At 49.9% G+C, this 16276-nt stretch overlaps 1 non-coding gene across 1 annotated transcript; it reads left to right on the top strand.

The window, feature by feature from the left end:
- Positions 1-11227: 11227 nt before the first annotated feature.
- LOC143950492 (small nucleolar RNA SNORA73 family) lies at positions 11228-11414 on the top strand. Its single transcript, XR_013265854.1, has one exon. It is a non-coding gene; the product is annotated as a small nucleolar RNA SNORA73 family (small nucleolar RNA).
- The last annotated feature ends 4862 nt before the right edge of the window (positions 11415-16276 follow it).

Genomic DNA, 16276 nt, shown 5'->3' on the forward strand with positions numbered 1-16276 from the left:
ACAGAGCACCCCATAGGCAGACACCTATCCACATCGTACCCTTCCTGCCAACAGCAACCCAGAAGACGAAAACTGTCCGGGTGTACCGGAAGCAGCCTAAACGCTGCCTCGATATCCGTTTCAGCCATCAGGGCCCCCCGTCCATAGCGCCTGACCCAGAAAACCGCCGCATCGAACGACGTGTAGGACCCGCGCTCAACCGGGGGTCAACGGCATCATGGACTGACCCCCCTTTTGGGTGCGACAGGTGATGTATCAGCCGATACTTACCTGGCTCTGTCTTGGGAACCACCCCCAGCGGAGAAACCACCAAATCGGGAAGAGGCGCAACCGAAAACGGGCCCGCTATCCGACCCAAGGCCACCTCCTTCCGCAGTTTCTCTGAAACCACCTCAGGATGGAGCAACGCGGACCGCAAATTTTGCCGCCGGCGGGACCACCCCTAGCACCGCCGGGATCCGAAACCCTTCTGCGAACCCCCGCCCCACCAGCCCAGCCGCCTCCCTATCCGGACAGCGATCCAGAAAAGGCCGCATCTATTCCAGTCTCACCGGCGTCGTCCCTCTTGTCCGCAGGCTCTCCAACCTCACCCTTTCCTTGCTGGAAACACAGAGAAACTGGGTGGGCTCCCCCACAACCGGAACACTCGCGTTAGTACTTGCAGCCCCCTGCGAATCTACAACTCCCCTCATTATACTGCCAACAGACTCCTACCGTCTTGCGGCCGATTGACCGGAAGCCCCTGATCCACTGCCCCCCCCCCTGAAAAACGGATTTGGCATCCTCGCCGACGACATCACGCGCATCCACAGGCTGATGTCCTTATGATCCCAGCGCAGAGCAGGTCTGATCGCCCTCCGTTGACGAAAGTCCCCCGTAGACTCTAGGCGCCTCACCAATCGCGTCCAGGTAGCAAAACAGCGGCGAACAACGCTCCGGGTTCCTCTCCCCTATCACGCCGGCGAGAATTGCAAAAGCCTGCAACCAGTCCTGGAACGTCCGAGGGATAAGCCGGTAGGGCCTCTTCTCCTCATCCTCCTTGTTGTTCTCCGGCATGACCTTATCCAAATTGAACTTCTCCAATGGCAACAGCGAGAAAATCTCCACATATTCCTCTTTCCTTATCTTCTCCCTAACCCCCTGCTTCAAATGTGCCCCCAGCGGCCCTCCAAAACACACATACACCTCGCAACGGGCCGCATCAGCTAGTCTGATCACATCCTGTTTTTTGCTCGCGTCCCCCGACGTCGTCCCCCGTGGACCATGGCGACACCGCGGACGCTGGAGCCACCACCTGCCCCACTTCCCGCGGCCTCAGCAGGCGCCCCCGCCGTGCCTACCCCCGCCCCCCCCAAAACCACCCCCGCTGACCCCGACCGTTCCCGAAACACCAACTGGCCCCCCACCCGCTCCTCCGGTGCGATCCACGCAGCCCCCGGCGTCATGGGACTGGAGCCCCCCTGTTCAAATTTTCCCATAATCTCCCGCAGGCCCGCCAAGAACCCCTTCATCCCCCCATCCGCCGTGGCGCGGTCAAGGACCCGCTGGGCCAGAGGGAGGGGAGACGGGGGAGGAACCCCCCCGCCCTGAGAGGCATCCGCGGCCCATTCCCCACCCCCACTCACATACCCCCCAACCCCCTCCCCCCCCAAGTACCCCAAATCAACAGCAGACTTACCGGGCCGCCTGGACGAACTCCCACCAGCCGCCGATCAACCCTCCACCGATGACGGAACGCCGCTCGGCACCTCCTCCTCGGACGATGTCAGCTCACCCTCGGACCGGTCTGGACTCTGAGCCTCCTCTCCTTGCGGCAGCCATCCCGATGGTCCCGCCCGGACTGGCGATGAGATGCCCTTGGGCCGTCCCCTTCTTCGCCCGGCGATCGACTTGTCCGCCACCTTCCTGTGATGTTCGCCACCGACCGGCTCCATCCGCACTGCTGGGCCTGCTCCCGCCAATTGCCTGTCTTGATCCCTGCAGTCCTCTCCACCGGAAGCAGAGGAGCCAGCAGCAGCCTCAGCGTGTGTCCCGCGGTGGAGCCCCGCCCCCGCAACGACTGCGCCAGGGGCCAGGCCCAAGTCTCTTCTACACCTCATGGCAGCCTTCCGCATGCCCACCGCCGGAACGGTCGGCGGCCATGCGATGCTGTGCCCGCTCTCCCGCTTCTGTCCCGCGGCTGCCACAGCCTTCACGGCCGGCCGTTTCGCCGGAGGTTCGTGGGGGGCGGCGCCAGCGTTCCCCGCCCGGCGTCACGCATGTGCCCTGGGGGAGTCAGGGGAGAAACGAGCCGGCGGGCTGGAACGCCGCACCCGGGCCGAACCCTCCCCCGCTGGCCAAACAATGTCCCGGGTACCCCCCTGGACCGTCTCGACCTGGTCCCGCAGCCATCTCTCGCTGACGGCCACAGCTGCGGCCCGCAGCTGGTGTAAGAGATCTCCCAGGGAGGACGACATGCTTCCTCCAATCTTCCTCTGCGCCGACTGACGCTGGGGCGAGATGAGAGCTCAACTCCCACACTAAAAACCCCACCCCCTGGAACTTGCTACCAATCCTGTGCGTTGCCCAGTTAACTATTTCATGCCATCCTTTCGCCTACCCCGTGGTCCGTCTCCAGGCTGTCCTTTTCTCAGTGTAGGGAGGGACAGTTTGGTTTTTGAAGCCGAACAGTCTGCAATTCACTAGCTACTAACTAGCTACTATTAGGTCCACAAAGGTCCTTTTAAGGACTGGTATAGGTTTACTATTTGGTGTGCAGTATATAGTGGTGTAATACACCACTATATAAAATACTTGCACATATAGAAAGGATAGTATAGTGCATTTCCACTGTGCAGCATTGTGACTGCTGAGCGGTTCAGCAGCGATACTACAAAGAGTGACAAACGCAATAAAAAAAAAGTATTATAACTGGTGTGATAGACCAGTGGCCCCTAAAAATTACAGATTGAAGCGGGGTGTTATATACCTTCTTCCACATACATACTGCACTTCTCTAGAGACTTTTGTCACAGTGTCATTTAAAAAATGACAGGCAGAGGAAGAGGCAGGCCCTTCCGCAGGGGTGGTAGGGGTAGGGCAGGAGCAACAGGCTTGAGCCAAAGTGGCAAATTGCAGAAGGTGCGTGTGATTACGTCAAAAGATGCGCCAGACTTGGTTGAGTGGCTCACTCAGCCTTACTCTTCTGCACCCTCCTCATTCTCTCAATCTGCACCCTCTTCTTCACTCTCTGCTGTGTGCACCCCCAAAGACACTACCACCACCACCACCATATACCCTCTGCTTGAGTCACAGGAATTATTTTCCTATCCATCACAAGACATTTCCGATGCGCAGTCTCTCTTGGCATTGGATCAGGAAGAAGAGGTAGTAACACCCGCCACTCAGCAGTCTGACGACAGTACCCAGATCAGCCCAAGGAGGAGGTTGGTCTCCGGTGTTGCTGCCTACTCCGAGATCTCTAATTATAGCGGTGGGGAAGGTGACGTCGATGATGACGTGTCTAGTGATGTCACGTGGGTGCCCACAAGAGAGGAAGAGGAGGGGAGTTCAGAGGGAGATATGGACCAGCAGGTAGGGAGGAGAAGCAGGCAGAACTTAGATTGCACAGGAGGGACAAAGCAGGCTGCAAATGTATCAGGAGTGAGTCATCGACCATGTACGGTCACATCTGGCGCTCACAGGACGCTGACACATGGCTCCGCAGTGTGCGCTTTCTTTAACGTGTCCGCTGCTGACAATAGTGTTGCCATCTGCAGCCTTTGCAGTCAACGCATAAGTCGCGGTAAGCCCAACACTCACCTAGGGATGACCGCCTTAAGAAGGCACATGAGCTGCCATCACCGAGCCCAGTGGGAGCAACGGAACACACAAAGCCACACTGCAGGCTCTCACTGTTCAGCCTCGTCTTCTACTTCTCCTTCTCCTCACAATTGTCCTCCACTCCACCTTCCATCATGCCATGGCAGGCTTCCGTGGGCCAAATGTTCGAGCGTAAAAAATGATGACGCCGGATAACCCTCTTGCCCAATGGTTGACAGCTGGCTTGTCAGAACTGATAGCCCGCCAACTACTGCCATATAAACTGGTGGACTCGGAGGCCTTTCGAAAATTTGTGCCCATTGGAACACCACAATGGAAGGTCCCAGGAAGGAAGTATTTCTCACAGAAGGGCATCCCAGAGCTATATGGCCATGTTCAGCGGTAAGTGAATGCATCTCTGGCACACAGTGTCGGTGCCAGAATACATCTGACCACAGACACGTGGTCTCGCAAACACAGACAGGGAAGGTATATAACTTTTACCGCCCACTGGGTGAACCTTCTGACAGCCGTCAAGCATGTAACCCGTGGCACCTGTGTATATTTGGTTTTACCGCCACGGATTGCATGCAGGCCTGCCTCCTCTTCTTCTCCTCCTACTCCATCCTCCTCCCTCTCCTCCTCGGCTGACTCCTCCTTTTCCGCTGCTAGTGTCTCTTCCACTGTGCCGCCCAAGCACCCCAGAACCTATTCGACATGCCAGGTGAGACGTTGCCATGCTGTGCTGCGTCTGTTGTGCCTGGAAGTCAAGAGCCACACTGGCCCGGCACTCCTTTCACCTTTGCGTTCACAGGCAGGTCAGTGGCTAACACCGCTCAATTTGACAGTTGGTAAAGTGGTGTGTGACATTGGTGCCAATCTGCTTAGCACATTGAAACAGGGCAAAATTATGCACGTGCCATGCGTGGCACACGTCTTAAACTTGGTCGTGCAGCGATTCGTTGTCAAATACCCTGGGGTCCAGCACATCTTGTAGCAGACAAGGAAAATCTCGCCCCATTTCAGAAGATCTGACAAGGCCATGGCTCGTCTTGCTGACATTCAGCGGCGACACAATCTGCTGGTCAGACGTCTTATTTGCGATTGCCCGATGCGATGGAACTCCGCCTTCTATATGCTTGATAGGCTGCTCCAGCAGAAACGTGCAGTTAATGACTACCTGTACAAACTCTGCGGCAGAACAGGTTTTTTTCACTGCGCCAGTGGCTGCTCATGCGCGATGCATGCAGACTTCTGCTGCCATTTGATGAGATCACCAAACTGGTCAGTCGCAGCCATGGCGCCATCAGTGACATGGTACCTTATGCCTTCTTTATGGAGCGTGCATTGAACAAGCCGTGGAGGAGCAGGAGCAGGAAGATGAGGAAGTCGCAATGCTGGATGAATTCCCAGGGGGGGCTACTCTATCTGAGACAAGTCAACAACAGGAGTCTGAAGAGGAGTCAGAGGAGGATGGTGCCGGGGCAGATGAGGAGGAGCAAGAGCATGCTTTAAACCTTTCTGGGATCCCTGTTGTTGTGCGTGAATGGGGAGAGGAGAACGAGGAGGTCGACATTATCCTGGATGATGAGCAGGAGCCAGGCCACCACACCGCTTCCAGTTTAGTGCAAATGGGGGCCTTCATTCTCCAGTGTTTTAACAGGGACCCCCATATAAAAAGCATAAAGGTCAAGGACCAGTACTGGGTGGCAATGTACAAAGAGAAAATGGCAGAAATGTTACCACCGTCACAGAGGGCTTTCAGAATGGAGCACTTACAGACCTGGCCTCGACAAATGCTGCATTCTGCTTTTGCGTGCGCTGGCAGAGGAGGAATTCCCACTCCCAGAGAAAGAGTTGCGGGTACCAATCCAACAGCGCCTGCAAGAAGAGGGTGGTTTGAAGATGTATTGGTGACTTCTGATAGGAGGTCATTCTTTCAGCCGACCCATCGACAGGTCTCATCCGGATCCAGCATCAAGGAACGCCTAGACTGACAGGTGTCCGACTACATCGGGTTAACGGCCGATGTGGACGCTCTGAGAAGTGATGAACCCCTGGACTACTGGGTGGGCAGGCTTGACCTCTGGCCAGAGCTTGCCCAGTTTGCAATGGAACTGTTGGCTTGCCCCTCGTCCAGTGTACTGTCCGAAAGGACGTTCAGCGCAGCAGGGGGGATTGTGTCCGATAAGCACACTCGCCTAGCTCACGACAGTATTGACTACCTCACATTTATAAAAATGAATGAGGCATGGATCTCTGAGGAATTCAACACATGTGACCAGTAGTACACATGTATATGCATAACTCTATAAACAATTTATTTAATCGAGCACACGGACCTTTTTTCTACCTTTGGCTCACTTTCTTGTACAAAAAAAGCACACCATACTATATGCCCAGTGCTCTCTATCACGGTGCTGATGTGGCGTCAGTGCTCTCTATCATGGTGTGGTGTCAGTGCTCTCTATCATGGTGCTGGTGTGGTCTCAGTGTTCTCTATCACGGTGCTGGTGTCAGTGCTCTCTTTCTCGGGGCTGGTGTGGTCTCAGTGCTCTATTTCTCGGTGCTGGTGTGGTTTCAGTGCTCTCTATTACGGTGCTGGTGTGGTGTCAGTGCCCTCTATCACGGTGCTGGTGTCGGTGCTCTCTATCACGGTGCTGGTGTCGGTGCTCTCTATCACGGTGCTGGTGTCGGTGCTCTCTATCACGGTGCTGGTGTCGGTGCTCTCTATCACGGTGCTGGTGACGGTGCTCTCTATCACGGTGCTGGTGACGGTGCTCTCTATCACGGTGCTGGTGTGGTCTCAGTGCTCTCTATCATGGTGCTGGTGTGGTCTCAGTGCTCTCTATCACGGTGCTGGTGTGGTCTCAGTGCTCTCTATCACGGTGCTGGTGTGGTCTCAGTGCTCTCTATCACGGTGCTGGTGTGGTCTCAGTGCTCTCTATCTCGGTGCTGGTGTGGTGTCGGTGCTCTCTATCACGGTGCTGGTGTCGGTGCTCTCTATCACGGTGCTGGTGTTGGTGCTCTCTATCACGGTGCTGGTGTCGGTGCTCTCTATCACAGTGCTGGTGTGGTGTCAGTGCTCTCTATCTCGATGCTGGTGTGGTGTCAGTGCTCTCTATCTCGGTGCTGGTGTCAGTGCTCAGTCTCTATTGGGGTGCTGGTTTCAGTGAGGGAGATAGCAGCGGAGAAGTCAATCAGCAGGCAGTGCCAGCACCACCAGGATCAGCACTGGACTGGCACCTCTGGACCACCGCAGTGGAGCCCTGCATAGGTGGGGGTAAGGGCCGGGCAGAGGGAGGGGCTCAAGCACAGGTTGGCACACTGGGACACTGGCACAGGACTGCGCTGCCCTGACTGTTCAGGTGTTTTTAACTAGCCTGCTGGAAATGAAAAAGAGAGCAGACATATTGTTTTTCCTACTTAGTAGGAACATACGATATGTTTCCTCTTCCCTGACAGCACAGGGATTTGTGTGTTTATACACACACACACGAATCTCCATGCTGGCACTCATGCATGTGATCATGAGGGGGGGGGGGGAAAGAGTACGCTCTGGTGGACGAAAAAGAGAAGGACGTACCTGTATGGGATTTCTCCCAGGGGAGCCATTCTGCCACAGTATATCTGCGTGAGCCGGTCGGGAACCGGTTAATGGGACAGCTGGTGATGTGCCATAGACACAAGGTGAGGGGCGTGGTGACAGCAGGTTATTGGATGCCCGGTGAGCGTTGCCATGATGGATCTGAAATGACAGGTGCTATTTAAAGGCAAGGACTCATTCTTGCTGGAACTGATTCAATCATACAGTTTGACGTGCACACAGATTTGCAAAACAATGGGATAAAGGAATATTCCTGAACTTATCTCATGGTTACTTTGAAATTGTGTGAATGCATCAATGCAGTGCATGATATCTCAGCTTGCAGAGCTTGGGTTCATTGAATGAGTTTACCAAAAATGTAAATATTGCAGAATACACAGCCTCATACTACATAACTAAGCTCCATTTCATGCTGAATAAACTAATTAACCACATCAATACTGGGCCTATTCTGGCACTCCTCTCCTACACGTAAAAATCATAATTTGTTTGCTAGAAAATTACTCAGAACCCCCAAACATTATATATTTTTTTTTTAGCAGACACACTAGAGAATAAAGTGGCGGTCATTGCAACAATTTTTCAAATGCATTTTTGTTGGAAAAAAAAAAACATTTCATGATTTTAAAAATAACAAGTTAGCCCAATTTTTTTGCATAATGTGAAAGATGTTACACCGAGTAAATAGATACCCAACATGTCACGCTTCAAAATTGCGCACACTCATGGAATGACGCTAAACTTCAGTACTTAAAAATCTCCATAGGTGACGCTTTCAATTTTTTTACAGGTTACATATTGAGAGTTACAGAGGAGTTCTGGAGCTAGAAGTGTTGCTTGCGCTCTAACGCATGTGGCGATACCTCACATGTGTAGTTTGAATGGCGTTTACATATGTGGGCGGGACTAACGTGTGTGTTCGCTTCTGAGCGCGAGCTACTGGGGACAGGAGCGTTTTAAAAAACACTTTTTTTTTTTATTTTATTTTACTTTGTTTTTTTTTATTTTTACAACTTTTTTTTTTGATCACTTTTATTCCTATTACAAGGAATGTAAACATCCCTTGTACTAGGAATCTATGTGACCGGTCCTCTTTATGCAGAGATGTGGGGTGAGTAAGACCTCACATCTCTCCTCCAGGCTGGAAAGCATGAGATAGTAAAAAAAAAAAAAATTTCACGGATCCCATGCTGACAGCCGCGATCGCGGCTTTGCTTACTTCCGGGAACTCGGGCGTGACGTCATAACATCGCGCCCGGGCCTCCAACGGTCATAGAGATGACTGGTGACCATCTGGTCACCGGAAATCTCTATCGTCATCATCCGGCACCGGACAATTCTTTCTGCGGGTCTCTGATGGCATGGGGGAGCCTGGAGAAGCACCGGATGGCGGCGGGAGGGGGGGGGATGTCCCCTCCCATTGCCTGTAAGAACGATCAAGCGGTGGAACTGCCACTATGATCGTTCTTATGGTGCACAGAATCGCCGGCTGAAAAAAGGATATCTGAATGATGCCTGCAGCTACACCCATCATTCAGATATTCCCACTGAAAGTCCAGGACGTCATATGATGGCCGTGGGCAGGAAGTGGTTAATAATGTATCTTAAAAAGAAAAACACATTTTAGATTTTTACTACAAAAGCATTTTTATTAAAATAAATTTGATAAAAATCTGATTTAAATAATAAAAGTGATTGATTTCTATCCACCCCTTAGGTACCACAGGGAGCATAACAAGCATTCCTTACTGCATATACAGACTGATTTTACTGTTGTGGGTAAATTAACCACTTGCTGACTGGCTCACCCACATTTACATCAGAAAAGTGGTTCGTTAACGCAAAACAACATACTGGTATGTCGGCCCATTTAAGAGTCATAGCAGGCGTGTGCACTGCCGGAGGCACATACCCGCTGCACGGCGAGGGACATAATGCGCATGGCCGGCGGGCGCGATTGCTGCTGGGCCACCCACAATGACGGGCACGAGAGCCAACATGGGGATTTATGTGTGTAAACAAATCCCCATTGTGACACAGGAGAAGAGACGCATCTGCTGTTTGTAGTAATTATGAACAGTGATCTGTCTTCTCCTCCAGTCAGTCTGGATTCACACCTAGGGCATTTTTAGTGCTTTTTGCATTTTGCAGATTTGCTCTACAGAACATGTTCCATAGGAAACCATGTTATATGGACTGCAGTGCAAATCTGCAAAATGCAAAAAGCACTAAAACTGCCATAGGTGTGAATCCAGCCTAAGAAACACTCATGAGGGAACACATTTAACCCCTTGATTGCCCCCCTGGTGTTGGACCCCTTCCCTGCCAGTGACATTTACACAGTAATCAGTGCATTTTTATAGCACTGATCACTGTATAAATATCAATGGTCCCAAAAATGTGTCAAAAGAGTCCGATCTGTCCACCATCTGCTAAAGGAATGCCGGTGTTCTGCCTAATAGAGTCCGCCTATCAAATGCTGTCCGCTCCGTACTGCGCATGCGCAGTACGGAGCAGACGAAGCTTCGGAAAAACTCCGAAGCTGAACGGCGCCTGCGCCGTGAGTGGAGGTGGTAGCCCCACTATCCAAGCGGACATAGGGTTGAGAATTTTAGAGGGCCCCTCGCGGGCGAGCTTCGCTCGCCACGCTTCGGGCTCGGCCTCGCTCCGCTCGGCTCTTTTTTATTCTAACTCTATGTCCACTTGGATAGTGGGGATAGAAGCTGGACTCACGGCGCAGGCGCCGTTCATCCTCGGCAATTTTCGGAATCTGTGTTCCTGGGTACTGCGCATGCGCAGTACGCAGGGGACACCATCTGATGCAGGACACTATTTTACAAGACACCGGATCTCCAGCCTGGCCCTTCAATAGAAGGCGGTTGTTGAGCAGCTTCTGTAGGACAGAAATCAGCACACAGACAGAAATGTGCTCCGCTCCTGAAGATTTCCCTTTACAGGTTCAGTTCTTTAACCCCTTGATTACTGGACACTTTACCCCCCTTCCTGCCCAGGCCAATGTTCACCTTTCAGCGCCGTCACACTTTGAATGACAATTACGCGGTCATATAACACTGAACACACATGACATTTCTGTCATTTTTTCCACACAAATAGAGATTTTATTTAGTGGTATTTAATCACCACTGCGCTTTTTAATTTTTTGATAAAACAAAAACAAAAAAAGTTTTGAAAGAAAAATTTTTTTTTTCATAGCTTGTTAGAAAATGTAGGAAACCAGAAAATGTTCTCCTTCATTGATGTGCGCTGATGAGGCAGCACTGATGGGTACTAACAGGCAGTCATAAGGTGGCACTGATGGGCAGTGATAAGGTGGCACTGTTGGGCAGTGATAAGGTGGCACTGATGGGCAGTGATAAGGTGGTACTGATGGGCAGTGATAAGGTGGCACTGATGGGCAGTGATAAGGTGGCACTGATGGGCAGCACTGATAGGTACTCCAAAAGAAAAAAAAAAAGAAAAAAGAAATTGATACTAATACACCCTAAAGAGTTAAATTACCAACATTTATTAAGCTATCAATAGCAAAGATAAATAACAAGCATATAAAATCCCCAATACTGACTCCATACATAAAATCCCTCTACCGCCATCCCTATACAAGGATGTAACCCGTTCCCCAATAAACCAGATCTGTATAAAATGTTAGAAATAAAGCCCCTCACAAAGGAGGGGAGGGATACACGATACAGTGGATGATTACCACCCTCTCCTGATATCCCCCCCCCCCCCCCCCCGAGTCTGACACCTATATAATCCCCACAATCCATCTATAATGCCAGCAGAATCTGTACAATTCCCCCAACCTGGATATCCTGTGAGGTTGCTCTCATAGGCTCTGTCCTCGTGGCGTATGGGAGCGATGGTAGTCCACAATGTTGGAGAACGCGCATGCCCCCGGCCTTCAGGCTGGCTTCCTGTATTATTCCTACAACTTTCCAGAGCTTGCAAGCTGTGACTGGGGAGACAAACCATGCAGGATACATACTACAAATATATATTTTAATGTGGATTTTTTTTTTAAAACGCACTTCCTCCCCACTCTGTCTAAAATAAAAATAAAAATTGGTTGGAGTTGGGGCTTTTTTTTCTGCCACCCATAAAAGAGAATTTATTTTTTTATTTTTTTCCCCTTTTTTTTGTTCTGGACGGTGTAAGGGACACCAACCATCTCATGGACAGCCTTCCCCTCTCTTCCTCCCCCATCTCCTTGAGATTTGGCTTCCTGGGGACAACCCACAATTTGGGATTCGCGCTTAGGCCGGAGTCACACGTGCGTTTTCAATATACATCTTTAAACCATTGAAGTCCACGGAACTAAGAACTGGAAAAAGCCTGGCCCTTTCCATGAAATGCTGAGGCATTCTTTGGGAAAACCATGTTAAATGGACTAGTGTGTTTCTGCAAAACTGAAAAACGCACCAAATGCCTAGGTGTGAACCAGGCCTTAAGGTGTGATTGGCTTTCATCTGTGGTATTCTGAACACTGTGCAGAGTTTTCAGGTCATGTTTTGTAGTACATCTTTTGAAGTAAAATTTGATTCAGATTTTTGCCCATTTGACTTGCTCAACGCGTTTAGGATGCGATATTTTATTGTGAGATGAATTGAAAGACTTCCTGGTGTTGCCAATATTACCTGGGATTGCTTTGGGGGCGCACCATCTTTTGTCTTTATATTGACTTTGGTTATTGTGCACAGCTTTTCTTTTGCTATTAAAGGTGCTTTTTCAGCTTAATGCATCCCATGCAACAACTTCTTTGTAACTGGCCCCCCTAGCCCCCCCGTTTTACTCTCCTGCGCCTGTTCGATACCTTGGCAGACACCCGCTCTTCCTCTCTGCCCATTGTCTCGGCTCTTGATTAATAGTAGCACAGCCATTGTCTCCTGCTGCTGTCAATCCAATCCAATGACCCCGGGGCCTGCATTCTGTGTGAATGTAGACAGATGCAGGAGTGCCTGCCTGGGCCTCACCTCAGGAGAGCTTTCTCCAAAGTGGACACTCGACGTGGGGAGAAGCTACAGTGCCGCCAGGGGACCCCAGAATTCGAGGATCGAGGCCCCTCTGTGCAAAACTAACTGCACAGCGGAGGTAAGTGACATGACTTTATTTTTTTAAAAGAGGGTTTACAACCCCTTTTAGGCTCATATGATGAATCTCCACTAGTGATAAATGCTCAGTGTCACAGGTAACCTCACCTAAAATCATTCATCTTACACAGTGGGGAGATCATTTTGCCTCATTTTTGTTTAATTTGATTTTGTTTTTGCGAACTTGTGCAAGAGAAAAAAAAAAGAATCTGTAGAATTTCTGAAGGCAGCAGCGTAGCTCCAAACCATGGATGTCAATCAACGCCATTTCCTTCCAAAATGACCCGGGAAACAGTAATAATAAGCCAGTCAGTCGTCCGTCAAGAGACATCTCCAGCTGGAAAAGAGACAGTTCCTTCTATAGGAGAACAGGCAGAACATGCTGTATAGAACGTTCTTTTTCTCTTCATAGTCCTCTGTTGTAAGATGAAAACTTCTTGTGTGTATTACCAACATACATTTCTTTTAGTGCAATCAGACTGAATGAGACTGAAAAACAGGCACTGCCTGGTTATACCGACTCCTCACGGTCTTTGCCATAATAGGGACAATGACGGCTGCTCTCCTCCTGGTAACCATATGCCAAGGTTCCCACAACTTGTATGTACCGTATTTATCGGCGTATAACACGCACTGTTTTCCCCCTAAAATCGGGGGGGGGGGGGGGGGAAATCGGGGGTGCATGTTATACGCCGATCCTCTGTTGTTGCTAGGGCTTTCTGCCGCTATCTGCGGTTTCCACGTATTTTTGGCCGCACTTGGCCATTCACGGCTATCTTCGGCCGTTCTCGGCTATCTCCGGCCGCACTCGGCCATTCTCGGCGTCTTTCAGAAAGCTGAAAGCCACCGAGAACGGCCGAGTGTGGCCGAAAATAGCCGAAACCCGTGAAAACTACCGGCACCATTTTTAAATGGCAAATGACTGACAAGGCTGTAAATGGAAGGCTGCATACGACTGACAAGGCTGTATTGATGGGAATTTAAATGTTTTTTCCTTAAAGCGGAGGTCCACCCTAAAGTGGACCTTCTGCTCATTGGAACCATCCCCCCCTCCGGCGCCACAATTGGCACCTTTCAGGGGGGAGGGGGGTGCAGGTACCTGTACAGTACAGGTATCTGCACCCACTTCCGGCGTAGATTCTGCAGAAGGTACGCCCCTTTCCGTAGAATCTACGCCCCTTTCTGAAAGTCCCCCGCTGCCTGCTGGGATACACATGGATCCCAGAGACAGCGGGGACCATCCTTATTGAGCAGAGCGACTCGCGCATGCGCAGTAGGGAACCGGGAAATGAAGCCCAAAAGGCTCCACTTCCCGATTCCCATACCCAAGATGGCGGCGGCAGCACCCGAGAGACGATCGAGAGATCGGCTTCAGGTGACAACATCGCGGGCACGCTGGGCGGGTAAGTGTCATTATTTTAAAAGTCAGCATCTGCAGTATTTGTAGCTGCTGGCTTTAAAAAAAAAAAACGGCGGACTCCCGCTTTAAACTTCCCTCCTAAAAGTTTTTATCTTTTAAATTCCCTCCTAAATTTGGGGTGCGTGTTATACGCCGATAAATACGGTACATCCTCTAAGCAATATTCAGAAAGACAAGTTATTCTTTGTTACTTACTGGATGTTGACCTCGCAGATTTCCCCAGTCCAAAATAGGGATTTATATTGCCCGTCTGTCACGTGACATTAGCTCCTTGATGGACAAGTTGTCAGTCCGCATAAATGATGTAGGTAGATGCTTTCCACAAGTCCACCACCAGCTGAAGTGCCTGTATTTAGTATTTCAACAAAAGTCTCTCCCCTCTTCTCTCCACACGTCGGTGAGAATTACCTTATTAACCACTTAACAACCGGCTCATAGCCGAATGATGGCTACAGGGCGACTGCATAACTCTGAGAGGCCGTCATATGACGTCCTCCCAGAATTCTGCTCTCATGCACCCCCTGGGCACTCGAGAGCATCTGTGACCGCCAGGTCCACAGGACTCGTCGCATCATGGTAAACGGTCGCTCCTCGTGGCTGTTTACCACGTGATCGCGCTGTCAAATGATGGAGCAATCACTTGTAAACAAACCGGTGTCATGTTATGACTCTGGTTCCTCCCTCCTTTCTCTGTACTGATCGGTACAGTCACAGGGAGAGATCGGTGTCAGCAGTGCTGTGGGCTGGATCTTCAGTGCCCACATCGCTGCTCACCGACAATGAACCCCTCAATTCCCTTGCAATACTCTGCAATGCCCAGCCAATACTCTGCAATGCCCAGCAATGCCCAGCCAATACTCTGCAATGCCCAGCAATGCCCTGCCAATACTCTGCAATGCCCAGCAATGCCCTGCCAATACTCTGCAATGCCCAGCAATGCCCAACCAATACTCTGCAATGCCCAACCAATACTCTGCAATGCCCTGACAATAACTTCATTTTTCACATTGTACAAAAACATTGGGCTAACTTTACTGTTTTTTTGTTTGTTTTGTTTTTTAAGCAACAAAAAAAACGCATTTGAAAAATTGCTGCGCAAATACAGTGCAAGATAAAAAGTTGCAACGACCACCATTGTATTCTCTAGGGTCTTTTCTAAAAAAAAAATATATAATGTTTTGGGGTTCTATGGAATTTTCTAGCAAATAAATGATGATTTTTACATGTAGGAGAGAAATGTCAGAATTGTCCTGGGTGCTCCAGAACGCCTGATGGCGCTCCCTGCATGTTGGGCCTCTGTATGTGGCCACACTGTGTAAAAGTCTCACACATGTGGTATCGCCGTACTCGGGAGTAATAGCAGAATGTGTTTTGGGGTGTAATTTGTGGTATGCATATGCTGTGTGAGAAATAAACTGATAATATGACAATTTTGTGAAAAAAAAAAAGGAAAAGTAAAAATCTTGATTTTGCAAAGAATTGTGGGGAAAATGACAACTTCAAAAAAACTCATCATGCCTCTTACTAAATACATTGGAATGTCTTCTTTCCAAAAAGGGGTCATTTGGGGGGTATTTGTACTTTTCTGGCATGTTAGGGTCTCAAGAATTGAAATAGGCCGTCAGTACTTCAGGTGGGATCAATTTACAGATATTGGCACCACAGCTTGTGGACTCTATAACTTTCACAAAGACCAAATAATATCCACCAATTTGTACTTATTTTACCAATAGTAGTAATATACATTTTGGCCAAAATTTATGACAAAAAAATACTAAGCTGCTAAATTTTATAACAGAAACAAAGAAAAATTCATTTTTTACAGAATTTTCTGTCTTTTTTCTTTTATAGCACAAAAAATAAAAAAACCGAGCGGTGATTAAATACCACCAAAAGAAAGATCTATTTGTGCAAAAAAATTGACAAAAATGTCATATGGGTACAGTGTTGCATGACTGAGTAATTGTCATTCAAAATGTGAGCACCGAAAGCTGAAAATTGGTCTGGTTATTAAAGAGGAAGTAAACCCTGATGAGTTTACTTCCTCTTTCATTCCCTGCAAAGGCAAAGCATAATTGACTACTATGCATCGCATACTACTCCATTATGTGTCACTTACCTGACACAGGAGCCAGCGAAGTCACCGATGTCCCCTGTAGTCTGGAGCCTCCATCTTCTCGGTGGGTCTCGCTGCTCCGCCGCTGTCATTCGGCGAAGCCACAATGACATCACTCCCGCGCATGCGCACAGGAGCCGCCACTCGCGGCATTTCGACATTGACCGCGGCGCGCTCAGTGCACCTGCGTGCCGCTGTCTATGGCGCATGCACCATAGACAGCG

This window comes from Lithobates pipiens, unplaced genomic scaffold, assembly GCF_037356315.1.
Source record: "Lithobates pipiens isolate NorthernLeopardFrog02 unplaced genomic scaffold, aLitPip1_a1.2 Scaffold_30, whole genome shotgun sequence".
Lineage (NCBI taxonomy): Eukaryota > Metazoa > Chordata > Amphibia > Anura > Ranidae > Lithobates > Lithobates pipiens.